Source organism: Monodelphis domestica, chromosome 5, assembly GCF_027887165.1.
Source record: "Monodelphis domestica isolate mMonDom1 chromosome 5, mMonDom1.pri, whole genome shotgun sequence".
In the NCBI taxonomy this organism is placed as follows: Eukaryota; Metazoa; Chordata; class Mammalia; order Didelphimorphia; family Didelphidae; genus Monodelphis; species Monodelphis domestica.
The window spans coordinates 300,463,352-300,491,234 of record NC_077231.1 but is presented as its reverse complement, the minus strand read 5'-3'; the positions used below and the strand labels follow the sequence as shown (position 1 = coordinate 300,491,234).

The window sequence follows — 27,883 nt, the reverse complement described above, 5'->3', positions numbered from 1 at the left end:
TGGATAGTACACTAATCTGAATCATCACCTTTTCTATATTAAAGCTGCAGCTGTTGGTTTTGTCATTTCACAGGTTGGATGGGACATCAATGTCTCCTCGTGGCCACAGTGACGACAGCTTGTCATTGAATCACCTAATCTCTCTCCTACCAACAATGACTTTGGGACCCAAAAGACAGAGTGTGGTGACCAGCCAGAGCCCTGGGACAACTCTCAGCAAAATCATGAAGCAGATGAGAAGTCTCAGCTACTCGATTCCATGACCTTTTCCCTTTTTGCATTCTTCTTTCATCTCCTGGCAATTCCCATCTAAGCCTGCTCTCAGATCGTAGTTCTACAGAATCCTTCATTCCCATAAAGGGTAAGTGGTGGAAAAAACTTCCCAGGACAATTTGCAGTTTTACATCTATCTATCTATCTATCTATCTATCTATCTATCTATCTATCTATCTATCTATCTATAACCAATATTAAAGGTTAAAACTCAAGAGATAACCTAGCAACTACTTTGCAACTTAGTCGTAGAGAATTGCCGGAGCACTAACAGAGTAAAGGTCTTACCCAGCATCACACAGCTAATATGTATCAGAGACTGGACGTGGACCCAATTTTTCTTCACTTTATACCCAACCACAATGTCAAGCAGCTTCTGATAATTGGACAGTACTTTAGGGTTTGTAAATCAGTTTATGTAAATTATTTTATGTGTGCCTCACTACAACCCTATGGGACTGGCATTATTATGACTACTTTACAAATGAGGGCACTGAGGCTTGGAGAGTTTTCAATGATTGGCCCATAGTAATAGTTAATAAGTGTCAAAACTAGGATTTGAATTCAAATGACTACTTTGATTCCAAGTACTCGACTTTAAGATTTGACTCCAAGACAATGAAACCCAAGTGGTGGAATTCCCAGAATTAGACAATAGATTGAAAAAAGATATTTTGGGGCATGGAGTCCATCAGTAGTCCTGAAATCACACCGGTAGGTAGTTGCATTCTCAGCAAATGGATAAGATCCTCTCCTCTCTGGAAGTCATGACTTCATCTGAAAATCATTAATGAGACATTGATAAAAAAGAGTTGGAGAGGGCAAAAAGTCCTGGGTATATTTTTATAAAAGCAATTACTGTGTGATTCATCCAGGTATAATGACATTTCCTGAGCAAGCATTATTTGCTTCATCTTTTCCCACTAATGTTAGTAATATCCCCATTTCTACTATGCTACAGAAAGACTCCATGTCCCCTCCTAGAATCGAACTAGCCTGGGATGAGCAAAGCTTGGCGCCAAGCTACCATTAGAAAGGGATGATGACCTTCCTCTTGGAAGAAATAAAAGACACACTTCCTCTCTGGAACTACCATTGCCAGGTATCCTTGTTAGGATGTGAATATAGCCACCCAACCTAGTCACTCCTCTCCTGGGTCTACCTTTCCTTCTAAGTCTCAATGGGATAAAAGCCATATTTCCACCTTTCTCCTGTTTTTTGTTGTACCCATCATCAGATTGTCACCACTGGGGGCTCCCCTCTTTCTCAAACCACATATGAAAAAACAATTCTAATTATAGTTCTATCCCCTCCAACTTGGGAATAGATTCTCCAGCTTTTTTTAAACCTGAGAAGAGACTCTGAATTGAGTCACAGGATGTTTTATTCTTCCATAGCTATAACATTCTTCAACGCATGCTGAGAATCAAAATTCTGGCATTGGGAAGTGTTGGGAGCTCTAACGTGGAAAGCCAATGCTGATTCAAACCTGTGCTCTTTCTCGAAGAGGCTACAAGACAAAAAGTTTGATTTTATTTCAAAGCTTATTAGCATTTTTTTTCTCATGGAGTGATTTTTTTTTTAAACCTTGCTAATTAGTCTCGGAGAAGATGAGATACAAGCTGAATTTTTCCATGCATGTCTAATCTTGAGGAGTTGCTACAAAGCACACAGGTGCTGGGGTGTTATACCCATTCCATGTTCTGTACTCAGCCATGTGGTTTGGATAGGCATGAGTCCTGAGGAGCCTGGCCTTTGATAAAGGGGAGCTAGATATTTCACAATCCTTGGTGAGTCAAACTTTAACTCCAATTCATCATAGATAATTTTACTTTTAGCTTCAATTTCAGCTTATAGCTAAGAGGTCTTCTCAAAAGGCGTGTAAATAAATCTTCACTCTTCTATATAAATCAAGTATGGGATATGTAATTTATTCCTGAACACAAAAGAAATGCTAAACATAAAATACTCATAACATGCATTAACAGAATAATTTAAATAGGATTCAATAATTAAACTTATAACTTCTGTTACAATCTGCTAGGCGACTAATAACAGTTTGCAGGATTACTAATTAGGCGCTTTACATCTCACTTGGGCCCTTCACTATCCAAACAACTCCCAGTATATGTACGTGATTAAAATGGAGACTTGGGCCAAACCTCTCATCAGTAGCCATCCTCTCCAAGCATTCAGGAGCCGTGTTCAGAGATTCCTCCTCTGCTATCATTCAGCTCCAATCAAATGGAAACTCCAGCCCCTTTGAATTCCTGAGGTCACTTTCAAACTTAGACATGTCCATCTTGGGATGGGCCACTCTTTTACTTGAGGTCAGAGAAGAATAAACACAAAAGAAGTAAGTAGCTAGCCAAAGTGCATGCCTAAGCTTACCTGGGCAAGACATTTTCTATAGGTGTTACTTGCTTAAACCATATGAAAGCTAAGAGTGGGGTAGAATGGGGGAAACCAACTCTTTTTTCCATTCCTCTCTCAAGAGGTAGTTAAAAATAGTCCTATTATGATCTGCAATCAGAAAAAGAGAGTCAAGAGAATGGTTGATCCCTTGAATAAGCTACTGAGTTATCATCTATCCTAACTTCACAGTCAATAAGGGGCCTCTTGGTCATGTAAAATTATGAACTCTTTAGTCCACATTTGGCCAAAGCTTCCACATGATCATCCAGGAGCAGAAACGGAAACTGAGCATATGCTTGCTATAAGATGACCCATAGGAGCCAGTCCAACTTCTTTCCCCATAGATGAATCCCCTGTGGTCTTAGAGGACTTCCTACCAAGTTCAGTGATGATAGATGTAGAGCTGGAATGGTCCTGAGAGTTCATTTACACCTCTCCCACCTTTTGGGGGGTTCTGATCTATTATTTCATTGGTGCCGAGATTACCTGGTTGCAAAAACTCCCTCTCTTAATACAGATCAACAGCTTTACTGCAGAATTATAGTCTTGGGACATTGCCTGGGAAACAGAAATCAGTAATACATAGTCAGGTACACTTGTCAGGAGCAGAACTTGAACCTGGAACATCCCACCATCTAGGTTAGCTCTCTAGACCTGATAACTCTTTCTCTCACTTGACAGATGGAAAACACAAGGTAAAAAAACATACCTATAGAGTAGAGTCTATTTCATTCTCTGTATTTGTATATCCAATGACTATCACAGTATCGGTCTCACTGTAGGGGTTTAATATATGCTTATTGAATGAATGAATGAATGATCATTAGCAGTAGAACTGGGATCCAGACTCAAGTCCTCTGACTCCAAATCCTATGCTTTCCTCTACTTCACCCAATAGCTTCTGCAAAGTATAGGACATAATAATTTTATTTCTTTTTTTCAGAGCTTTGTCCCAAACTCTGTCTTGGTTTGTGACAGATGGAATGTCTTGTTCAAGAAATAACAATAAGTTCAGTGTCACTGGATCAAAGATGACTTGGGGAGGTGGGGGAGATATAAGCTGTAAAAAGACAGAAAAGGTTGGGGCGGTTAGGAAGGTTAAGAAGGGCTTCGAATACCAACCAGAGGACTTTGCAGAGGATAGGGCTGCTGAGAAAGTGTGTCTGTGCCTGCTGTATAGGAGAGTGAGCCCCCAGAGTTTCATTTGCAGAGAAAAAGCAATGTAGTAAACCTCTGATGCATCTATGATGAACTGATACATCTATGTACCATTTTGCCTCCAATTTTATTAATAGATTATTTTTACAGATAAATGCAATTATGAATTAGTTACTCAACAACACACTTAATGAAATTCGTGAAGGAAGCTACTTAACCACCCTCGATGATTACATTGTGTGCACTGCATCTTTGAATAAGATTCAATTTCTAATTCACACCCTTGAATAATGTTCAGAAATATTCCTCTTATTTCCTCAGCCAGGAAAAATTAATTCATCCCATTTGTTTACCATTTCTCTGCATCAGCCTCAAGTCAATCTACCTGTCCTTATTACCAACCAGAAGCCCCTTGGGGAAATATTCCAAAATAAACCCCTTTACTATTCTTGCTTACTCTTTATAAAAATATTATACTATTATTTTTGGCAACTGAGCATTGCAATTCCTTCTGCCATTTCAAGCAATGACCTGTTGGCAATGGCTCCTTCTGTACTTGGCATCTTACCAGAAGGGTCCAATGCTTTGGTCAAAAAAATTTCCATCCATGAAATCAGAAAATAGCCAATGATTACTGCTCCCCAAAACAGAGGTACCTATGGGGGAGAGAAGGTGAAAGGATAGGTGATGGTTTCATCTTCAGTAGAAACAAGGAAGTTAGGAGGAGGGATGAGGTTAAGGGGAAAATACTGAATTCTAATTGGGACCTGTTGAGTTTGAGATATCCATTGGCCATCCATAGGGAGATTCCCTTTAGGCAGTTTGTGATGTGAAACTGGAATTCCAGAGGAGGCGTTGCCTGTAAATGTGGAAATCAACCAGATAGAGATAAAGAACCTTTAGGAGATGATGAGTTCATTGAGATAAAAGAGAAGAGAGCTAAAAAGAAGTTTATATATTTGGTCAGAACATGGGTGATCACACAGCAAAAGCTACTGAGATCAAGTAATCAGATGGTTAAAAAGAGAAACAAAAGAGAGCAAGATCATCAAAACCAGGGAGAGGATGTGGTCAACAGTGGCATGTGCTGCTTAAACACCAAGGACAAGAACCCCGAATAGGCTATTGTCGTGTCCAAAGGACAACAGAATTTCAAAATTATCCAATGAATATTGCTTATTATATTCAAGTCACGGTACTAGGTCCTAAAAATATCAAAGACAAAAATGAAACAAAAGGACAAGAAGGCAATTCTACTCCTTTACTGCTATCTTCTTTATCAAAGAGAATGATTCACAAACTGTAAAAAAAAATATGACAAAGTTAAAGAGAATTTTGTGTAGAAACAGGAAGAGAACATCTAGAGAGAGAGAACAATATATAAGTATAGATACAGATGTAGCTAGGCAAGGCATGAGTATGTGGAGGGGGAGAGACAGAGAGAGACAGAGGGAGAGAAAGAGACAGAGGGGGGAGAGAGACAGAGACAGAGACAGAGAGAGACAGAGACAGAGAGACAGAGACAGAGAGACAGAGACAGAGAGACAGAGACAGAGACAGAGAGACAGAGACAGAGAGAGAGAGAGAGAGAGAGAGAGAGAGAGAGAGAGAGAGAGAGAGAGAGATCCTATATATATAGATATAAAGCTTTTTCCTCCTAAATGGGCTTCATTGAAAAACATTATTATTTATTGATTTTCTTCAGCTGTTTAAAACTAAATCTTTTTAAACTAAATGTCAAGCTTCTCAGATCAATGCTTGACCTCAATCAAATGCTCTTTTTGCCCCCTTTTCATTGTGAATTTAATGATCGACAAACACAAACACAAACCTTTCAATATACAAAGAATCAAGAAAAAAGTATTATATCTGACATACTATTAGAGATGGTTCATTTTCTAAAGTGTGTCAAATTCAGGTAATCACATAGAGCATATTAGTCACATATGTTTACATATGACACATTAATGTTTAAGATAATATTTAATAATTTAATGTATTAAGTTTAATCATAAGAGCATTTTAATGTACACAAATCATTTCACAAATATTTTCTCATTTGATCCTTACAACCATCCTGGGAGCTGGTGTTGCTGTTCAGTAATTTCAGTCTTGTCAGCCTCTTTGTGAGCCTATTTGGAGTTTTCATGGCAAAGATACTGGAGTGATTTGCTATTTCCTCCTTCAGCTTATTTTACAGATGAGGAAACTAAAGCAAACTGGGTTAAGTGACTTGCCCAGGGTCACACAACTAGCATCAGAGGTCAATTTGAACTCATGTCTGCTTCTATCCATCCACAGTTTTATGCCTCCATTAACTGGATGAACAGGAAACTTACCATGAAAAGGCCTTTTTCTCCAATTAGTATTGCCAAAGACTGGAAGCGCTAGATATACAGGGGATAGAGCATCAGACTTGGAGTTCCAAAGACCTAAGGTCAATAACTGTCCTAGATACTTATGTGATCCTGGATAAGTGTCAACATGAAATCTGGAAACCCCAAACTTGTGGCCTAGTGGAATCTGGTGAACCCCAGATTTCAGAACTAGCTTGTAGGTTGGAGACCCCAAAGTTTGTACTTGTTCCCTGTTCCCATGGGAATCCACCCTGAAGGGCATCCCAGGCTAACAGTTTCAGACTGAGTGGCAGATGCTCAGGTGAATTGACAATCCTAGTTAGGTGGGACTAAGTATATGCTAAGGACCCCCTTTGTTTTAGGGAGTCTCCCTATTGTATCAGAGATCCTTTCCCAAGAAGATCCACACCTGGGCAGGAACCCATTGGAAGCTGCCCCTTCTCTTACGCACCAGCCTCTAGCTATGATTCCTTTCCCAAGCTTGATTGTATCCTGTCAGAGTAGTTTGAACACTCCCATTTTTCTTGTAGCTATAGTGATGTCAATCATCTTTCCCTGCCCCTGGTTTTCCCCCAAAGGGTATAGAGGTTCCCCCAAATTCTTTTGTTCCTTGGAGTCATCCAAGGATGACTCGTTGTGGCACTCCCAGGGATACATCCCCAGAGTCCAGGGTTTATACCCTGAAAAAGTTGTGGCTTCAGACTCTTGAGTAAAGAATTAAATACTATCCTGATTAAAGACCTGTTTTTTCTGGCTATTTAATAGTTCTGTGTTATTCCCAAGTTAACAAATGGCGAGCCAGCTAGGATTTGAACCTAGAATCTTCTGATCTTAGTCTTAGATGCATTATCTGTTGTGCCATTGGCAAACAAGAAATTGTGTAATTATCTGTCTGGGGTATTTTTGAGGAGATTCCTACAGAGGCTGGGAATTGGTCGTCATTCTTTATTCTTCCATCAACTAAATTTTCTCTTAAGGGTCAAAAGAAAAGTTTACTCACTTTTTCCTATCAGTTCCTGCCCTCTCCACCCTCCTCTTCCCCACCCTCCCCTTCACAGCTCTGTGTACTTCTGGATTCTATGTGGGTGAGAAGGTCCTAAATACCATGGGAAAGGCCATCTGTGAGATGCTTCGCCTGAATGGCTGCAGGGTTGAACATAAAAAGACCTGTTTCTCTAATGAATATTGCAAAAGTCAAGAAATATTTAAGCTAGGTAGGCCAAATGCAAAGCCCTCAGTATTTCCCCTATGAGTCTCTTTATTCAGAAGCATTATTGACCAGAGAGTAGGTTTCCTTGTTTTCATGTTTGTACTGATATGTGACCTCAAGAAATGCTTCCTGGAAAAATCCCGACTTTTTGAATTTATGGATGGGCAGGTAGTTCATAAGTCAAAGAGGACTTGTCCTAGTCACTCCAGCCAGGGAATTCTGGGACTTGTTTTTGTTTTAACCCTGGACTGAAAAGCCTACTCAGGTTTGGGGAGTTTGGGGTTTTTTCTTTTTTTTTTTTTTGCCTCTGGAAAACTCCTTTGGGACCATCTGCCATGTCTTTGCCCTGATCAAAAGCTAAACTTTTAATTCAATTTGAATTGGATGAATTTGAGGGACCTCAACACTGAGGATGATAGTCTTCTTCTATTAATAAAAGCCTCCTTGTTGGGCTCAGCCGGTGCAGCTTCTCTTTACTCTGAAATTGGCTGAACCTCTGGGGTCTTCTGTGCTAGACCCATGCCCAGTTCTGGAAACTGAGTCATTCTCTAGTTCTCAGTTAATTCATGTATAAAATGAGGACCTTGGACTTACTATCTTTTTTTTTAATTTAATTTTATTGGTTAATTTAGAATATTTTTCCCTGGTTACATGATTTATATTCTTTCTCTCCCCTCTTCCCACTCCCCTCCCATAGCCAACATGCAATTCCACTGGGTTTTACATGTATCATTGATCAAGACCTATTTCCATATTATTAATAATTGCACCAGGGTGATCATTTAGAGTCTATATCCCTAGTCATATCCCCATCGACCCTTGTGATCAAGCAGTTGTTTTTCTTCTGTGTTTCCGCTCCCACAGTTCTTCCTCTGGATGTGGAGAGCATCTTTCTCCTAAGTCCCTCAGAATTGTCCTGGATCATTGCATTGCTGCTAGTAGAGAAGTTGGACTTACTATCTGACCCATAAGGCCCCTTTAAGTTCTACATGTATGATACTAACACTTAATATTTCTGAGCCTCAATTTTCCCATATATAAAATGAGACATTTGGACTAGATGACTTTTAAGTCCCCTCATTCTAAATCTATGATCCAATTATTTAGCTAGCATCTTATCCAAGATCAGAGTATTGGGAGATTGTGTCCTCTCTATTTTTTTTCCAACTTAATAGTTTGTTTGTTTGTCCTTATTAGATGCCTCATAGGAGTTACAAATAGGAAAGACTTTAGGGTCCCCTCACCCCCTGGCCCACCTTGCTCATTTTATAGATGAGGAAACTGAGTCACAAAACTTTAAGGCAATGAAGGTGTTAGAGTATCTCAAAATGGATAAGGCCTTCCCCACTGTTGGCCCCTAGCACCAATTTTATTTAATAATGAAATTATTTATATATGTTACATATATAAACATAATTTAATAAACTTTGACAAATTATTTACTATGTGCCAAGCTCTAGTTATACTAAGACAAAAAAAAAAGTCCTGCCTTTAAGAAGCTTATGATTTACTGGGGAGTAATCAGGCTACCATTTCCATGACCAACCATGGCCACCAGTCACTCACTGACGTCAGAGAACCAGTTATAGGAGGGTTCAAATTTTGGTCCTGATCCAGAGGTGAATCAGGAGAAGAGAGGAAGGGCCCTGGGCCCTAATTTCTTTAAAGTAACTAGGCCTCTCCTGGGCAAATTAATCAATTTAAAAACCTTTCACTGGCCAGCCACCATGTATGAAATGAAACAGAGCTCAAAGTTCACAGGATGAATGAATGGGACAAAAGTACAAGATGGTTGATAAGGCTGTGATGCCCAAGGCTCTGAGGACAGAGCCACGCAAGGTCCACGGGGCATTGTGAGTGGTGGAAACAATTATGTGGTAAGGAAAATAGTGATACCCACAGCTAGAAAAGACCTCAGAAACCATGAAGTCCAACCTCATCAAGGAGAAGGGAAGAGCATTGGCTAGAAGGTTTCAGCTGAGTTGCTCAAAGTCAGAGTCAATTAGAAAAGTAAATAATATACTGAGCTTTAAGTGAGGAAGACCTTGGCTAGTCATCCCCAGCTAAGTCCTTCTCTCTGAACCTCAATTTTCTCCTCTGTAAAATGGGAATTATAGTTTCAGGGCTGGAAGGGACCCTAAAGATCATGGAGTCCCACCCTCACATTTTAGAAAAAGAGAGATGACAAGAGAAATAACTTGTCTCACCCAAGGACCTAGTCAGTGCTAAACTGAGGTTCTCTGATTCCAAATCCAACACTCTTTACATGTAGGACCCACCTCGTAGAGTTATTAGGAGGCTCAAAAATGAGATAATGTATATAAAATGTTTTATAAGCCTTACTTAAGTACCAGGGATAATTATCCTTATTATGAAGGAGTATAGTGGAAAGGGGGCCAGCTTTGGAGCCATGAAGTCCAGCCTCTGACACATATTAGTTGTGTAAATCTGGAGAAATTATTTAACTTCTCAGTGCTCCACTGGCAGAGTTGTTGATTTGCATCAATGGAGGGAATTTACACACTGGGAGTTTCCTGCTTTAAAAAAATCACAGGTCCAGCCCACGTGCATGTATTTTGGTTGCAGGTATGTATGTGTATATTATATATATTTTTGGTTATATGTTATATGTATATTATAAATGTATATATACACATATACATATATATAAATCAACAGTGATATAGAGTAGACAATATACATGTATATGGAGAGACAGAGGCAGAGAAGAAAATTGTGATTAACTTCTGACTCCTGACCTCTCCCTGTGTGTGATACGACCCTGCTTCCTTATCCCTCAGGAACTTATAATCAAATTAGACTACAGGAAAAAGAGAAAGAAGTCAACTATTAGGTTAAGAGGGAGTCCATTTGCTCAAGGTTAGTAGATGGAACTAGTTAAGCTGAATCAGGGAGACATTTTTTTTTAAACCCTCACCTTCCGTCTTGGAGTCAATACTGTGTATTAGTGCTAAGGCAGAAGAGTGGTGAGGGCTAGGCAATGGGGTTTAAGTGACTTGCCCAGGGTCATACACTAGGAAGTATCTGAGGTTAGACTTGAACCCAGGACCTCTCAATCCACTGAGTCTCAGAGAGACATTTTGGAAAGAAAGAGCTGAATTGAAGTAGATTGTCAAGTGGGAAGAAGACAGATGAAGTCCATTTAGAAAGGTTTTAAGAAGAAAGGGATGACAAGAAATTGGGAGCCACAAGCCAAATAGTATTCCCTTTTTTAATGGGATTACTAAGCTAAGAAATCATAGGAATGTTGTTAACACAAATAATGCATTTGATAAAAGCTTTCACGTGCTTACAGAAAATATAGAAAGAGCTGGGGCTAGAAGTGGGTACAATCAGAAGACTTCAGAACTGGTAGAATGGCTGAAACCAGACAGTAGTCAGTAATGGGGCTCCCAAGGAGTTCCCCAGAGATCTGTGCTTGACCCTGTGCTAGTTAACATTTTATCAGTAACTTGGATAAAGGCAAAGAAGGCATCCTTCCCAAATTTGGAGATGATACAAGGCTAGGAGGGTTAGCTAACACTGAATGACAAAGTCTAGGTTCAAAAAGACACACACGTCTCACCATTCTAGGAAATTGAGCTGAATTGAATCAAATGAAATTTAATGGGGATAAATGTCGAGTCTTGAACTCAGGTTCAAAAGATTGACTTCACAAGGAGAAGAAGAGGGAGATTTGGTAAAACTGAAGTTTGTCTGAATAAAAGATCTTGGGATTTCAGGGAACTGCAAATTCAACATAAACCAACAGTGACATAGAGGAGACAAACCAATGAATGTAATTTGGGGGTTCATTAAAAGAGGTCGGGTGTCTAGGAATGAGAACTGATTATTCTTCTAAACTCTACCCTGGCCACAAACCCCATTTGAAACGTGGTGTTCAGTGGTGGGTTTTGTTTTGTTTTTTTTAAGAAGGAAGTTGGTAAGTTGGAGAGCTTCCAGGGGAGCAGCCACCATAGTGAAATATTTCCTGAAACATGAAGATCAGTTGAAGAAACTGAGGCAGCTCACTTTGAAGAAGAGAAGGCTCATGGGGGCAGGAGAACTACCTTCAAGGGCTCAAAAGGTTATCAGGGGGAAGAAAGTTTTGACTAGTTTAGCTTGGCCTCAGAAGGCAAAGCTGAAGGAAATGGGCTGAAGGGGCTTTGATGTCCCTATCCCAAAGCAGAATGGACTGCCTCATGGGACAAAGGTTCCCCATCTCTAGCTGTCTTCAAGCAAAGGTTGGATTTCCCCTTGTGAGATCTGTTATGGTGGGGATTCTTCTCCAGGTTGGGTTGAACCAGAAAACATCTGGGGGCCCTTTCAATTTCGTCTGATACTCCCAGAACCACAGAAAGAGCATAGAAAAGGACAATAGTGACCACTGAATCCAACCCATTCATGAAAGAAAATCCTTACTGGTATACTGGACAAAAGGTCATCCAGTCTCTCATTGGAGATCCCCAAGCCAGAGAAACTCATCATCTCTCAAAGGAGCCCATTCTACTTTAAAGAAAAAAAAATCCTTATCCTCCATCTTAGAATCAATACTGTATACTGGTTTCAAGACAGAAGAGCAGTCAGGACTAGGCAATGGGGGTTAAGTGACTTGCCCAGGGTCACACAGCTAGGAAGTGTCTGAGGCCACATTGGTACCCAGGACCTCCGATCTCTGGACCTGGCTCTCAGTCCACTAAGCCATTTAGCTGCCCCCAGACTTCTCTAATTATTGGACATCTCTAATTATTACATTTTCTGGATATCAACCCTAAATTTCCTTTCTGCAACTTGCACCATTTGCTCCTGGTTCTTCCCTGTGGGGCTGTATCTAACAAATAGACTTCCTCTTCCAGGCGATAAGCTTATTTGAATATTTGAAAACAGCTTTTATGCTCTCATGATTCTTTTCTTCTTCCGGCTAAGTTGCCCCAGTCCTTTCAGCTGATCTTTATATGATGACTTTACTAACCTGTTTCATGTCTTTGGACACTTTGCAGCTTATCGGTGTCCTTCCTAAACTCTCCTGCCTACGACTGAACAGGACGCTCCAGGGAAGACCTAACAAGGACGGAGGACGAGTGCTGAGACTTTCCCAATAAGTCATCTAATGGCCCTTCCCCTTTACTTACAAAAGAGAGGTACGCTGGAGGTCTTCAATCCTAGGATGAAGCCTCCAAGGCCAAGAGACCCTGACTCAGAACTTCAAAGCATTTTCTACTGATCACAGAATTCATCTCAACCATCTCCTATAAGGGAAATATAGCCGCCACTCTTCAGGGAAGCAGTCCGATGGGAGGGTTCAAAGGAAAGAAAATTCTTCAGGCCCCCCTAAACCAGTCAGGCCTGGGGGGTGGCCGAATAGTCTCTCCTCCATCTTGGTCAGAGGGGAGTCCTGACGCCCGGAGGACCACCTTAGTAATGGCCTTTCTCCTCACACACAAAGGCGAGGGCAATATTTGCTCATGGAGACTCGGGCTCCTGAACTCCTGTGTACATTGTCATTAATTTTTATCAGCCTTCGCGGCCATGGACAATGGATAAATCATCGCCCTTTGTTTTGGGCCGACCATAAGGAAATTCGGTTGGGAGCCCCATCTCAGAGCAATTAGGCTAAGAAAACAGGAAATGAGGGAGAGTTGGTGGGACTCCTGATCCCATTACAGCTACGGCTGGGTTTGCCGAAGAAAGCCAGAGGAGGTTAATGTCTAACTGAGGCCCGATTTATTATCGGAGCGCCCAAACCCTTTCCAAGCCTGGGAGGCGGACTAATGAATTTATTAGGGAGACGAATGCTTATTATCTACTATTCCAAGCTGTTTGCTATGGGATAGCCTGAGTTTTATGCCCTGGAACAGGCTGGAACGTCCTCAGGTACAATGGCAGCTGTTTCCCAAGCCAGGAGGGAGGCAGGCAGGCTGAAGACCTTCTCCTGGGCAAGGGTGGAAGGGTCTCAGTCCTCCGCATCTTCTTTCTGTGGCTTCTCAACAGGAGTGGAGCTTCAGCCCATTCTTCCCACCCCTTCTAAGATCATAGTCTCATAGATTTAAAGCTGGAAGAAGCCTCCAAGGACATCTAGCCCAACTCACCCTTTTCTAGATGAGGCCCAGAAAGGGGAAGTTATTTCCCCAAGATCACACAGGTAGGAATCATAAATGATGGATCTAGAAAGGACATTTGAGGCCATCTCAGCTGCTTCACTTTACAGATGAGAAAATTGAAGCCAAGAGAGATGAAGGGACTTGCCCAAGGTCATACAGGTCCTAAATAACCAAGATCATTTCTACTGACCTTGCTCAGACCTTTCCTTAAGTCGGGGCCATCCATCTAATTTGAGTGCTTATCTTTGAGCAATCTCTTTCTCCTTTTTCCTCTTTATAAACCCATAGACAAACACTGGATACTAGGCTTTGAGTCTCACTCAAAGGGGAGAAGCTACATGGGACAGACCATGCTCATAGTCAAGAAAGACCACCTTTGATATTTGCTCTGTCACTTAGCAAGGCATTGGGTGAAGAGGGGTGCAGCTGGGTATCTCAGTGGGTTTCTGAGCCTGGCTCTCAATCCCCTGAACCACCCAGGTAACCCCAAATATATATATATATATATATATGTATATATATATATATATATATATATATATTTAGTGAGTTATTTGTTTTTATTCAAATTTTTATTTAATTGGTTTAGAATATTTTTCCATGGTTACAATATTCATGTTCTTTCCCTCCCTCTCAGCCCCCTCACACAATTCCACTGGGTTTTACATGTATCATTGATCAAGACCTATTTCCATATTATTAATAATTGCACCAGGGTGATCGTTTAGAATCTACATCCCCAATCATGTCCCCATCGCACCATGTGATCAAGCAGTTGTTTTTCTTCTGTGTTTCTACTCCCACAGTTCTTTCTCTGGGTGTGGATAGCTTCTTTCTCATAGGTCCCTCAGAATTATCCTGGATTATTACATTGCTGCTAGTAGTCCATTAAACGAATAGTATCTTCTTAACACCAAAAAACAAAGAGAAAAAACCCAGCCCAAGTCATTAACACACACACACACACACACACACACACACACACACACACACACACACAATCTAAAAACATGTGTAAAAATCTAGAAAAGACCCTCCCCCACCTCAGAGAAGTTGAGAAAAATACTCTTGACAGATTGGAAAACCATGTCTGTCCATTTAGGGAAAAAAGAGATAGTCTTGGATTATTGTGTATCATAGCCTCTGAGACTTCTTCACATGAGAAAAAAATGAGAAACCGCTTGTTTAGGACACTGGGTGTGAAGGGGGTTGGTTATTTGAAGGCCCTTTCTATGCTCAGGAAATCATTCTGGAAGCAATCTGATTTGGTTGGAAATCGAGGAAAGCACAAGGCGGTCCAGATGGGTTTAATATCCTTAGGTTCCATTTTGGGGCTATTTCTCTCAGATGCTAACCTAGCCTTTTTGCCAGTCAGATATCGGCAAATGCAATCTAGGGGCTGAGATTGGGCAATGTGTCTAGACAGTGCCAAGACAAACAGAAAATGGACAAATTGGTCCAACCAGTTATTTGACTTCACCTTAGACAAAACACCTGGTTAGCTGATTTTTTTTTCATTTTTCATCCAGCTGTGGCTCCATCTGGTTACAGGCCACGGGTTAGTCAAACTCAATAATAATAAATTTGTGACTTTTGTAAACAGAATAGAGTAGTAATAAGCATCAGAGACCCAGAATTAAATTATCAATTTAGAGTATACTTTCTCTTGGACAGGGTTCCTGTGCCATTAACCTTTTTGGATGAAATATTGTCCTGAAGTTAAAGAACTCAGAGTCTCTTAAGTAGACTCCAAACTCCCGAGCTATGTGATTTTGTTAGGGGTAAACAGAAATATGAAGCATGCTATTCCTCAAGGCACTGACCACTGAATATGTCAGACTCCAGTATTTGTGCATAACCTAAAGTGTTTAGGGAGGGTGTTTAGGGAGGACTAACACCTCTGAAGTGAAGGCTTGCTAAGCCCTTTCCAAGGCTGCTCATCTACCTTTGGTGTCCACCTGCCACCCAACTCTCACCCGTGGCTCCAAGAAGTGGCCTCACTCAATGAATGGGATTAACCAGATTAAGGATAACCAAAAGGTCTCAAAGGTGAGTTAGGGGCATGTTTACCTCCAGCATGTTAAGACATCCTCCAGTGGAAGGGGTGAATGAGAACAATTTGTTCCAATGGCCATGAAGTCAGCTGAAGTAGATACTATGGAGTGCTTAAGGCTTGGTCAACCATCAAAGGTGCCAAAGTCATCTATTGCATCCCAGGCCATTGCCAATTGTCATGACATTTCACATGCCACTGGACTTTGATGACTCTGGAAGAGATAATGAGGCCAACAATTTTCTGTAACTCTGCCTAGCTTAAATCCAATTCATGCACAAGTCAAGACATCATCTGGTGATGTCATGGGTCCTCTTCAAAAAGAAAAGATGAACAATAACAACAGCAACTTGAAAAGTAATCTGTTTTCAAACAAGTCCTTCAAATGATTAATATCTGGAGGAATTTATTTTAATAGGTCTAGACATCTTAATAATGTTTGGGAATTTAAATTCCTTCTCAGTGATTATTCTGAGACCACAGTTTGTTCACTCACTCAGGTAATCTTCTTTATGCTTAGTGTTGAATCACAAGCATAGAATTTTAAGAATTAGTAGTGATTTTATCCATGATCTAGCACCACTCATTCAGGTTACAGATGAGGAAAGGAAGACCTAGGATGGTTCAAGCCCAATATCTCCTACATAGTAAATTACAGAATCAGAACATAGATCTCGACTCTTCCTTCAAAGCTCTCTTCACTAGACCACATGTGTGCTTGGTTTTCCCCAGGCTTATTTTGTTTCCTACCTTCCATCTTCCAGACATTGGTTCTGTTGGTTCAGTTATGTGGTAAGAGAGATAAAAGCTCTTAATTTTTTACTTAATTTTTTTTGAAAAATTTATTTAGTCAATATAGAAAACTGACTTCTGTTCAAGCATATTGAGGGTCTTGGGAGAAGAAGGCATGAAAGAATATTAGACTGAGTCAAATCCTACTTCAACTACATGATACTTCTGTGGCTTTGGAGAATCATTTAACTTTTCTAGACCTCAGTTCCCTCATCTCTCTGAGTCAACTTATTATCTATTCTAGGAGATTGTCTTGGCAGAGACATAGGAACTCTAAAAGTAGAATGAGCCACACAGTTGTTAGGAGAGGTCATGCTATCTGTTGCTGCCCTTTTTTTTTATTAGGAGAAGTAAGATATCCAAAAATGGCTGTTCTATAAAAATTTAGGGCATCTATAAAACTTATTTTTTCATCTGTTCAGGGAAAGAAGACATCCATACGTGGAAAGATCATTAACACCAAGCTGGAAACAACAGATGGGATGAGAATGACAAGTGATAGATATAATATCAGGAATAGACTACTTTCAGAAAGAGACTCTGTGGAGGATATGGGACCTGAACTGGATCCTGAAGGATGAGAAGGATTTCAGGAGACAGAGACAGGTGAGGAGAGCATTTCTGGCAGGGAAAAAAACTATTGAAGGGGGAGAAAGGTTGAGGTGTTGTTCAGGGAACCAATTTGATCAGAGTGGAAGGTCTGGAAGGAGGCGGCATAGATCATAAAACTTATAAAGGTAGCTAGGTAGTACAATGGATAGAGTCAAGATCTGATTTCAGACTGTTTACTGCCTTAGAGTGTGTGTGTGTGGGGGGGGAAGATAGTGAGGAAATCTGAAACACAAAATGTCAGAAAACAATTGTCAAAATTAGTTTCTATGTGTAATTGAAAGAAATGAAATTTAATTTTTGAAAATGTGATTTCATCCAGAAGAAAACATATGATTTCTCACTTGTTTATATGGGTATATGATTTGGGGTTTTGGCTTTAAAAGATTACTTTGTTACAAAAATGAATAGTGAAATTGCTAGTCAACTCCAGGAGTGGGGAAATGTGAATCTTAAAATTTCTCAGACTCTACCTTGGAACATTTGGTTAAGACTATTCCCCATTTTAAACAATGGAGGTACTTAGTCAGGAATGTATGTGAGCACTTTACATTACTCCACCCATACTTAGGCATATTTTAAGGGAAGATAAAGTTGTAAACTCCTGATAGAACAATGAGAAAAAGTCCCCAACCCATACTTATGGTGAGGCAAAAGCTCTTAAGCTAAGGTCTATTTTTAGATCTAATACAGAAGGTGCTAAGTACCTATGAAAGTCAAACTAATCACTAAAAGGTCAAGCAACTTACAAGGAGCAAGCTTAGCAAAGAGGTGAGAAGTACTCAGAAGATATAATCTACCCAGAGAAGATGAGAACTAAAAACCAAGAATGGGCTGTCCTAGGAAAAGCGTCTACTGTGATTGGTAGACGTAAAAATTTTGGGGAGGTGACACAAGAGAAATTTCTCTTTAAAAGGAGCTGTCTGAACCAGTTCAAGAGAATTCAATTTTTTTCAGCTTTGGTAGCTGAATTGGAGGTCAGGAGTCAGAGAAGGCTGCTGGGTCTCTGAACACTAGAGTTTTGCTTGGAAAGATCTTGTGGTAAGTGATTAAAGACTGATTAGTCTCCCTTAAAGCTCAGGCCTAGGCCACTTTTCCTACTATTTCCTCTTACTCTATCTCTTTCCCTTTCCTTAATTCCTTCATTTATATTAATCAAAATCTCCATAAAACCCAGCTGACTTAGGTATTTCATATTTGGGAATTTTTCCCATGGCGACCACTTATTTTTTATATAAAATCAAGCCGCTAAAAATTATCTTTACAGTTTGGGCAATTCACAGTCTTGAAAACCATATTTTCATGGTCACAGAAGGAAGAGGGAGGGAGAAAACATGAATCATGTAACTATGGAAAAAATAAAATTAAAAATAAAATTATTTTTTCAAAAAATGTGATTTCAAGCTTTGTCTCATTCACTATCTGTGTGACCCATGGCAAGTCACTTAACTACCATCTGTATCAGTTTCCTCAACTGCAAAATGAGGATAATTATTACACCAACTTAAAGGGTTATTATGTGAATGAAAAAAAGATATTTGTAAAAATGCTTGGAACTGTATCTGGCACATAGGAAGAGCTTAATAAATGTTTGTTCTCTTCTCCTCTCCTTCCTCTTCTCACTGAAAAGACAAGTTGGGACTGCATTCTGGATGGCTTTGAATGCTGAGCTACAAATCATAGTGTTGCTACAAAGATACCATTAAAGGTTAAAGAAAAGTTTATACTAAAACAAGGTTTGTTTTGGAAAAATATGGGAGTAGTTACAGTAAGGTAATGTCAAGCTTGACTTGTAGAGAAGTATAACAAAATGAATAGTAAAATGGATAATGGGTTTAGAGCTCCAGTTCCTTCCTCTTGCAGAGGAGAAAACTGAGGTCCAATGAAATTAAGTTATTTGCTTAAGGTGGTAAGTGGCAAGTCTAGGATTTGAAACTAGGATCCCCCAGCTTAAGTTCGGCACTTTTAACATGAAACTATAACCCTGAATTGTTCATACTGCAATAGGATAGGGCATAGTACAAACATGGAAGTGCTGGTCAGGCCACATTCTGTGAAAGTGAAACCTTGAGAACATGAAGAGCTTGACATGCAGTGAGGGTCTGAGATTTGAACTCAGATCTTCTTGACTCAGTGCTTTTCTTTCTTTCTCTCTTTCTCTTTTCCTTCCTTCCTTCCTTCCTTCCTTCCTTCCTTCCTTCCTTCCTTCCTTCCTTCCTTCCTTCCTTCCTTCCTTCCTTCCTTTCTTTCTTTCTTTCTTCCTTCCTTCCTTTCTTTCTTCCTCCCTTCCTTCCTTCCTTTCTTTCTTCCTCCCTTCCTTCCTTCCTTCCTTCCTTTCTTTCTTCCTTTCTTTCTTTCTTTCTTTCTTCCTTCCTTTCTTTCTTTCTTTCTTTCTTTCTTTCTTTCTTTCTTTCTTTCTTTCTTTCTTTCTTTCTTTCTTTCTTTCTTTCTTTCTTTCTTTCTTTCTTTCTTTCTTTCTTTCTTTCTTTCTTTCTTTCTTTCTTTCTTTCTTTCTTTCTTTCTTTCTTTCTTTCTTTCTTTCTTTCTTTCTTTCTCTCTCTCTCTCTCTCTCTTTCTTTCTTTCTCTTTCTTTCTTTCTTTCTTTCTTTCTTTCTTTCTTTCTTTCTTTCTTTCTTTCTTTCTTTCTTTCTTTCTTTCTTTCTTTCCTTTCTTTCCTTTATCTTCTGCTTTAGAACTGATACCAAATATAAGTTCCAACACAGAAGAGTTTATGTGATTTGCCTAGGGTCACACAGCTAGGAACTGTCTGAGGTCAGATTTGAACCCAGACCTCCCATCTCCAGGCCTGGCTCTATCCTCTGATGTACCTGATTGCCCCTCAGTGCTTTTCTTGAAATGTCAAGGAGTCATGGCAAATTCCAAGGAGGGAGACTGGTTATTTCTTGCCTCTAAGAGTATACTTGACTTCTGCTCTTTGAACTCAGTTCTATTTATAAAGAATCTAACTATTTAAAGTCCCTGCTGTATTTTGAAGAAGAGAAAGAACTCTGAAGAAATACAGTTTGCCATATATGTCAAAGCTATACTCAGTGCTAGCCAACATACTAAAATGAAGGGACAGCTAAGAAATGGATTAATCGGGTTCTAGTCACAATTAAATTGCCAAATTTAATTGTATGTTTGCTCTACGATGCTATCGCTTCACTGTAGACAAATGGGGACTAACAATGAGATACAACAACAAGAGTTTGGGAAATATAGGAATCCTAGGTCTTGAGTTCAAATCCTGGTTTACTGAGAGTACCTCAACAACCTTTTATCCTCACTAGAGTTTGATTTCCTCATCTGCAAAAGAACAGATTTTGACTAGCCATGTAAGGTCTCTTTCAGCTTGATATGTGTGATTTCCCTGAGTTCTAATACAGCTTCAACCATTTTCTAGCTGTGCAACTCTGGCCAAGTCAATTTCACCTCTGTTTGCCTCTATTTCTTCATCTGTTAAATAGGGATAACGAAAAGACTTACCTCTTACAGTTATCATGTGCTAAAATGAGGTGAGCTTTGCAAAGTGCTTTGCAAACCTAAAAACACTATATAATTGCTAACTAGTATTTTTAATGTATTATTTACTTATTTAAAATTTTTTTAATTTTTTTATTTATTTTTATAAAACCCTTACCTTCTGTCTTGGAGTCAATACTGTGTATTGGCTCCAAGTTAGAAGAGTGGTAAGGGCTAGGCAATGGGGGTCAAGTGACTTGCCCAGGGTCACACAGCTGGGAAGTATCTGAGGCCAGATTTGAACCTGGGACCTCCCGTCTCTAGGCCTGGCTCTCAATCCACTGAGCTACCCAGCTGCCCCTTAAATTTATTTTTAAAACAAATTTTAGTTCCAAATTCTCTCCCTCTCTGTCGCCCTTTCCTCACCCATTGAGAAGGTAAGCAATATGATATCAACTATATGTGTGAAATCAGTAACACATTTTCATATTAGCCGTGTTACCAAAGAAATGAAAAAATTATACTTCAGTCTTCACTCCGAGTTCATCAGGTCTCTCTCTGGAGGCGGAGGGTATTTTGCATCATGGGTACATCAGAAATGTCTTGAATCATTGCACTGATCGGAGTTAGATATTATTATTTTAACTTGAGAATTTTCTGAATCATGGGTCCATGTCGTGTCTAGCCAGGCTTAGTCAACCCCCTACCCACACTGAAATGTCTTTAGAAGTTAACAAAATATTATTCTTCCCAGTAGAAGTGTGTCAGCTGGAGCTTCCTCATTCAAGTGCCAATCATCCCTTTTCCCGTGGATGTCTCTAGCTGTAGCACACTCGCTGCTGGCGAGGAATATGGGACCTTTAAACAATCCCACGTTCATTTCCAATATGTCAAATACCTCTTTTCTGAAAGGATGTGGACAAAAATCACACTGGAAAAGGAGTCACGGATGAGTCACGAGACTGAACAGTAGAAGGAGCGCCCACCCAGAAGGCATTATGAATCCATTCAAATATCAAACTGTCTTTGGTGTTTTCCTGGGCTTCCATAAAGCCCATTTCTCTGCAGAAAGGGAGCACAAGTTTTTCATTCTTCCCCTTCCCAGCTGGGTAAGACAACAACATAGGACCCATCGTTGAAATCTGAAGGGTCTAAATCCTATGGGGACCCCCATGTTGGAGTTAAAAATGAAGAATAATGGGAAAATGTAGTCACGAAGATAAACCTTTCAAGTTCGTATTGGCCCATCACACAAATGTGTAGGGAAGTAGATCTGTGGCTTTCTTGGTTTTACTCAGGTTCTTGTTCGAACTGGAGATTCTTTAACCCATGCTTCAGTTGAGAAGGACTATGGAGATTCCCTTTCTCTTTTAGAATCTGCTTTCTGTTCCTCCTCCTGGATACCTAGAAACAAGTATGTTCTAGGAGATAGGTGGGAGATCTATGCAAATATCCCCTATTCCTGCATTGTTTCAGACAATCTCAGCAGACTTCTAGAAGGTGTAGTCCAAAGAGAATTCTTTCCAGTGATCATGGTTTTCTTACATCAAGTTTTGCTGGGAGAAGATACAGGCATCATTGCTACCACCTTCCATAGCCATATAAATCTGGTTACCCCAAGAGTCCTTCCCTGGGTTTCAGGCCATACCATGAAATCATTTACTATTATCTCTTCTTCACTCTCTCTCTTTTTGTGGGTTCATGTGAAGACCCTTGTTCTCCTTGGTTCCCTGGATGTGGAAAGCTCTTCCTTAGGTGGCCTGCAAAGATGTGTCCTCTGGATGTTTTAGGCTGTCTTGTACCAGCATGGTAATCGCCACCTCTGCACTCCTGAACTTCTTGCTAAACGTTCAAATTCACCGGTGACCCGTTCTTTCTCTGCTCTTATTGGTGCCTCTGAAATAAATTCCCTAGCTCCCATTCAGGCCAGCTTTGTCTTCTCTTTGCCCATTGCCCAGTGAGGGTGGAAGAGAAGGAACACTGACAGTTCTCAAATTGAGACACCAAAGCCTGCATCCTGATTGTAATACAAGCCTACTGTGTGACCAAGTTGATTCATTTCTTCATCTGTAAAATAGGAATAATACTGCTTGTACAACTTACACCCCTACCCCCCCCCCCAGCCCCACAGCCTCTTAGATGCTAGGCATTGGTAAACATTCAGGAATTACCCTCATCTAGATTTTAGTATTCTCGAATTTGGGTCCTGGAATCTCTGCAAACAGTGTTCTGGATCCATGAGGGCTAAAGTTTTGGCATCTTCCTTTGTGAATCTTCTTCTCTACTATATTTACAGACAGGGCTCCTGGCTTCCTGTCCAGGACCTCCACCTTCTTTTGGACTTCCCATCAAGTTCCTATTTCTAGCCATAGGGTATCTATGGCTCTGAACTCACTGGCAAACCAAGAAAATAAATGGCATAGGATAGAACATTGGACTAGGAATCAGGAAGACCTGAGTTCAAATCCTGACTCAGTCACTTACTAGTTGTGTATATTAGCCTCAGTTTCCTCAGCTGTAAAATGAAGATATTAAAGTGCTTACCTCACTGGTTATTGGCAAATCAGATGAGATAATAGCACACAAAATAATCTGAAGATCTTAAAGTACTATAAAAACTCTAATTGCTATCTGCTCTTGTAGTACATGAAGGAAGGATAAACAGGTAACTGCCACCACCCACTTATCTAGGTTTTCATTACTAGGGGCTCTCCTCTCCCACAGAGTGGATTTTTAGAGATCTCTAAATCTTTTTTAGAATTTAGAATTTAGAAAATTTTAGACTTCTCAGCTAATTCAGCCTGCCCCTCTACTACCTTTCCAGGCTTCTTATGTTTGATTCACCACTGTATACTCTTCAATCCAATGACGCTGGCTCCTTTGCTCTTCCTCAAACAAGACACTCTATCTCCAGACTGGCTATTTTTATATGAGCAGTTAGTTCCTTATGCCTCAGATTTCTGTCTTCACTTCAGCTTCCTGGATTCCCGACTTCATTCAAATCACAAATCCTATCTGATACAAGAAGTCTCCTCCTTGATTTATCTAGATTGTTTGACCGTGTGTGTGTGTGTGTGTGTGTGTGTGTGTGTGTGTGTGTGTGTGTGTGTGTGTTTTGTCTCCCCTTGTGAGAAATCTTCAAGGGCAGGGGCTATCTTTTGCCTGTTTGTCCTAATGTTATTCAATCATTTTTGGTCCTGTCCAACTCTTTGCAAACCCTATTTGGAATTTTCTTGGCTAACCATTTCCTTCTTCAGATCATTTGACAGATGAGGAAACTGAGGCCAATCGAGTGAAGTTACAGAGCTATTGTATCTGAGGCTAGATTTCAAGTCAGGAAGATGAGTCTTCCAGACTCCTGGAACTCTATCAACTGGACCACCAAGATAGGCCCAAGGCATGCTGACCTGTCTCTGAAGTCTCTATTGATCAAGGCATTGATTAGAGTTCTTATGTCTTTCAATTCTATTTTTCTTTACATCTCACCATGTAGCTTATCTTCTTACTGATTCACATCCATTCATACAAGTCCCCTCCATGGTTCTCTGAATTCTTCATATACATCATTTCTTATGACACAATAATATTCCATTCCACTCACGTTCTTCAATCTAATGAGTCAATTCCCATCAATGAGTATCCTTTAGGGTCTCTGTTTTTCAGATATTTTCCAGCTGGGTCTATTTGCCTATTTCTAGTTTTGTTTCTCTTTTGTTCAGAAATTCCTTAGCTGTCTCTCATCATTCATTTTATTTTGGGCTTCCAACCAGTTTTAGCACTCACATTTTAACATGTGGTCCAACAACTAGTTTAGTTTCGTTTTCTTCTCTAGGCAATTTTCATTACTTTCAAAATGGATTTTCTTCTTTGGTCCATAAGTGTTGGAAACATACATTAAAATCAGTCTGTCCTTATGACACAGCAGTTTCATGGGACAACCCAGCATTTTCCATCACCATAGTAATTTTACATCATTCTTGGAAGGTGTTGTGTATTAGGGAAACTGAGTCACCACCAAGATGACATGCTTTGATGTATCAGAAAGAGTTGGTGACAAAATCAGAATCCAGGATTCCTAGGACCTAATGACTAGACTGAATTTTCTTTTGTTTTGTTTTGGGGGTTTTTTTTGGTGGGATTTTTTTTTGTTTTCTAAATGTGATCTTTCTAGTCCAGGCTATTTTTAAAAAGTCCTGTTCAAAATATTTAGATCTGTGGTTACACAAGGCTGCTGTTGGTGGGTTGTTGCTTTTTTTTTTCTTCAGTTCAGGCCAAGTATAACAGGAAGAATTGTGAGCCAACCATAACAATGAGGATGTATATTATAGCTGACTGTACTTCTAGGGGCAGTGTGGTGCAGTGGAAGGAATGAAGGACTTCCAGTCAGCATAGACTTGGATTTAAATCCCATCTGTGATCCTTACTAGATATATGAGTGCTAGAACATCTCTCCTTTTCTCTAAGACTTAGTTTCCTCATTTGTAAAAGGGATGCTATTGTAAGTATCAAATAAGAGCAATGGTTTACATATGGAAAGGGTTCTTGGAAGTCTTCTAATCTACCACTCCCCTTTTTTATGGAAGAGAAAGACGAGTCCCGGAGAGGTCAAATGATTTGCTCATGGTTATATGACAACTATAATATGTATACATAATACAATAAATAATGGAAATGAATGCTATTTCCAGACAATATATAAATACATATATAAGTGTATTTGCACACACACATTTATTATTGCATGACAGGGTATTGGGAGAACTGAAAGTACCTTCTGACTCCTGGCCCCATTACTCTTTCCATGATACTATCTTGCCTCCTGACCCCTGTCTTTGGGAACTTACAATCAAATCAAGCTGCAAGAAAATAAAGCAACCCATTTGGTTAAGAGTAGGCCAGTCCAGGTAGGTTTAGTGAACCCATTTACTCCGGGTCGATAAATGTGATGGGTTAGGCTGTGAACCATATCATGGAGACATTTTGTACAGAAAGAGCTGAGTAACTGGAGAACTGTATTGTCAAGAGGCAAGAAATCAGGTGAAGTCAAACGAGAAAGGTTTGAAGAAAGTCACAGAATAAGGTTTAGCCAAGGGAGGACCTGAAGCCACTTCAAGTGGGCAGAAATCCACAGTGTAAGGACTCTGAGTAGGAATAAGATATCCAAGGTCAATTTCTTTTGGCTTCCTGGGGACCATAAGCCAAAGACTTTTCCCTCACACCAGATTCTATGCTTGGTTTCCACAGAGAAAACTGAGCATTTCTCATAATATTTATAAAGTTCTTGGGAAAAGTTTCTCGGGTGATCTTTGACTGTGCCAACCCTTCTTACCCTCTTTAAAAAAAAAAAGACTTTAATTGATGCCTTAGCTGTTTATACCACAATCATTTCCTGATAAATATCTCTTCCTCCCTGCCCTGCCAATCACTCATGCCCTATTCTGTAACAAAGAAAGATGATTAAGCAAAACTTGCTGACAAAAATGACCCCAAAGGGTTAAAGTTCCAGAGCTGGAAGGCAACTCCAAGACCCATTCCTCTGAGCTCTTTGTTTTACAGATGAGAAAACTGAGATGCAGAGAGGTTAGGTCAGTCAGTAAATTTTTATTAAGAGCCTGTTATGTTCCAGGCTCTGTGCTAACTGCTCAGGATACAAAGGACAGTTAAAAAAAAAAGGGTCTCAAAAAGCTCACAGTTTAATGAAGAAGACAACACACAACCACTATGTGCAATCTCTAAGCAGGACAGAAATGGAAAGAGTTGACATAGGCAGGGAGGACTTGAATACAGAAGGTGGGATTTTAACTGGAACTTGAAGGAAGAAGCCAGGAGACAAAGATGAAGAGGAAGCATGCCAGGCAATGGGGGACAGACAGTCAGTGAAAATGCCTAGAGATGAGAGATAGAGGCCATGGTGTGCCAGGAACAGCAAGGAGGCCAGTGTTGCTGGATCATGGAGTACATGGGGAGGATGTAATGTAAAAATTTAAGAAGCCTGAAAAGGCAGGCAGAAGACAAGTTGTGACAGTCTTTGAACACCAAACTGGCCATGTATAAAGCCAGTTCCTCTTGTTTTTTCTTTTAAAACATTTTTATTTTTTTCAGATGACACGATGATACAATTTTAAATAATCATCTTCTGACATTTTGCAATCTGTCTTCTCTCCTTCTCTACGGCCCCTACCACTTCCCCAAGTTATCAGGTAATATAATGTGGGTTGTGCATGTGTTGACATACAATACATATCTCCATATTCATCATGCTGTAATAGAAGACCCACGTCATTTAGACTCAAGAAAAATTCATGGAGGAAATAAAATAAAGGATGATACGCTACAACCTGCATTCAGACGCCATCACTTCCTTGTAGGCAATAGTTCCTCCTTTCAAAGGTCTTACATTCTATGGTAGATAATAATCTCTTGGTTCTGCTTACTTCATTCCGAGTCAGTTCTACCAACCCTTTGAAGAGCACAGACTTCCCTCAGGGGAACACAAGGAAAACCCCTAATTGCCCCCCTGAGTAAACTTAAGCCATAGAATATCGTCTCCTTTGGAGGGATCCATATATGTGAAATGAATTAAGTAGGTGAGTAGGTCTTGAAGAATTGAGGAGGGATTAGATCACTTAGAAAATATTGACTCTGACTTGCTCATTTTATAGATGAAGGATTTGTGTGCAAAGTGAGACTTGCCCATGATCACTGAAGGACGCAAGGAATAAAGTCAGGATCGGAATGCAGATCCAATATTCTTTGAACCGTATTGTGCTCCCTCAGCATACAAGTCATCCAGAGCTGAGATCAGAACTCTGGTAGGCAAAATATTAGAGAAACAAACTTCTTGTGAAGTGGTATGCCTTCATGTTTGGTGGAGCCAGCAATTATGAAAGAAGGAAGGTAAAGGAAGTCTAGGGCAGGTAGCTGCTATCAGGAAATAGAGCACCTGGCCTGGAGTCAGGAAGACTCCTCTTCCACAGTTCAAGTTTGATCAGAGACAATTAGTGTGACCCTGCATCAGTTACTTAACCCTGTTTGTCTCAGCTTCCTCATCTGTAAAATGAGCTGGAGAAGTAAATGGGCAATTGCTCCAGTATCTTTGCCAAGAAAACCCCAAAATGGGTCATGAAGAGTCAAACACAACTGAAACAAGTGAGCAACAAGAAAAGAACGGAGGAAATATAATCCCCAACTGTCCCTGTGGAGCAGGAGAGGTCTGCCATGTCCTAACTTCTTTCTCTCAACCTAACCCAATAAAAAGAGAGGACTATATTCTCAGAGAATATGTCTATGGATCCAGAAGAGGCGGACCTTCCTCCTCTAATCCCCCTTCCACTTCCACTCTCTTCTTTCTTTGCTCTTACCCAGGACAGGATGGGAAAAGATTTTGCAGCCAGCATACTCAATGGGGAGCTTTCTAGATGAGCTGAATCCATGATGACAACCAGCTGTCTTC

General features: G+C 40.1%; 1 long non-coding RNA gene across 2 annotated transcripts; it reads right to left on the bottom strand.

The window, feature by feature from the left end:
* Positions 1–713: 713 nt before the first annotated feature.
* On the bottom strand, positions 714–27,883 carry LOC107650203 (uncharacterized). 2 transcript variants are annotated; one of them, XR_008912498.1, is made up of 4 exons: positions 27,792–27,883; positions 3,175–3,246; positions 2,436–2,597; positions 714–1,050 (listed from the first exon to the last, which is right to left on the bottom strand). It is a non-coding gene; the product is annotated as an uncharacterized LOC107650203 (long non-coding RNA). The 2 variants fall into 2 exon arrangements; XR_008912497.1 differs by lacking the exon at positions 714–1,050 and adding an exon at positions 1,220–1,783.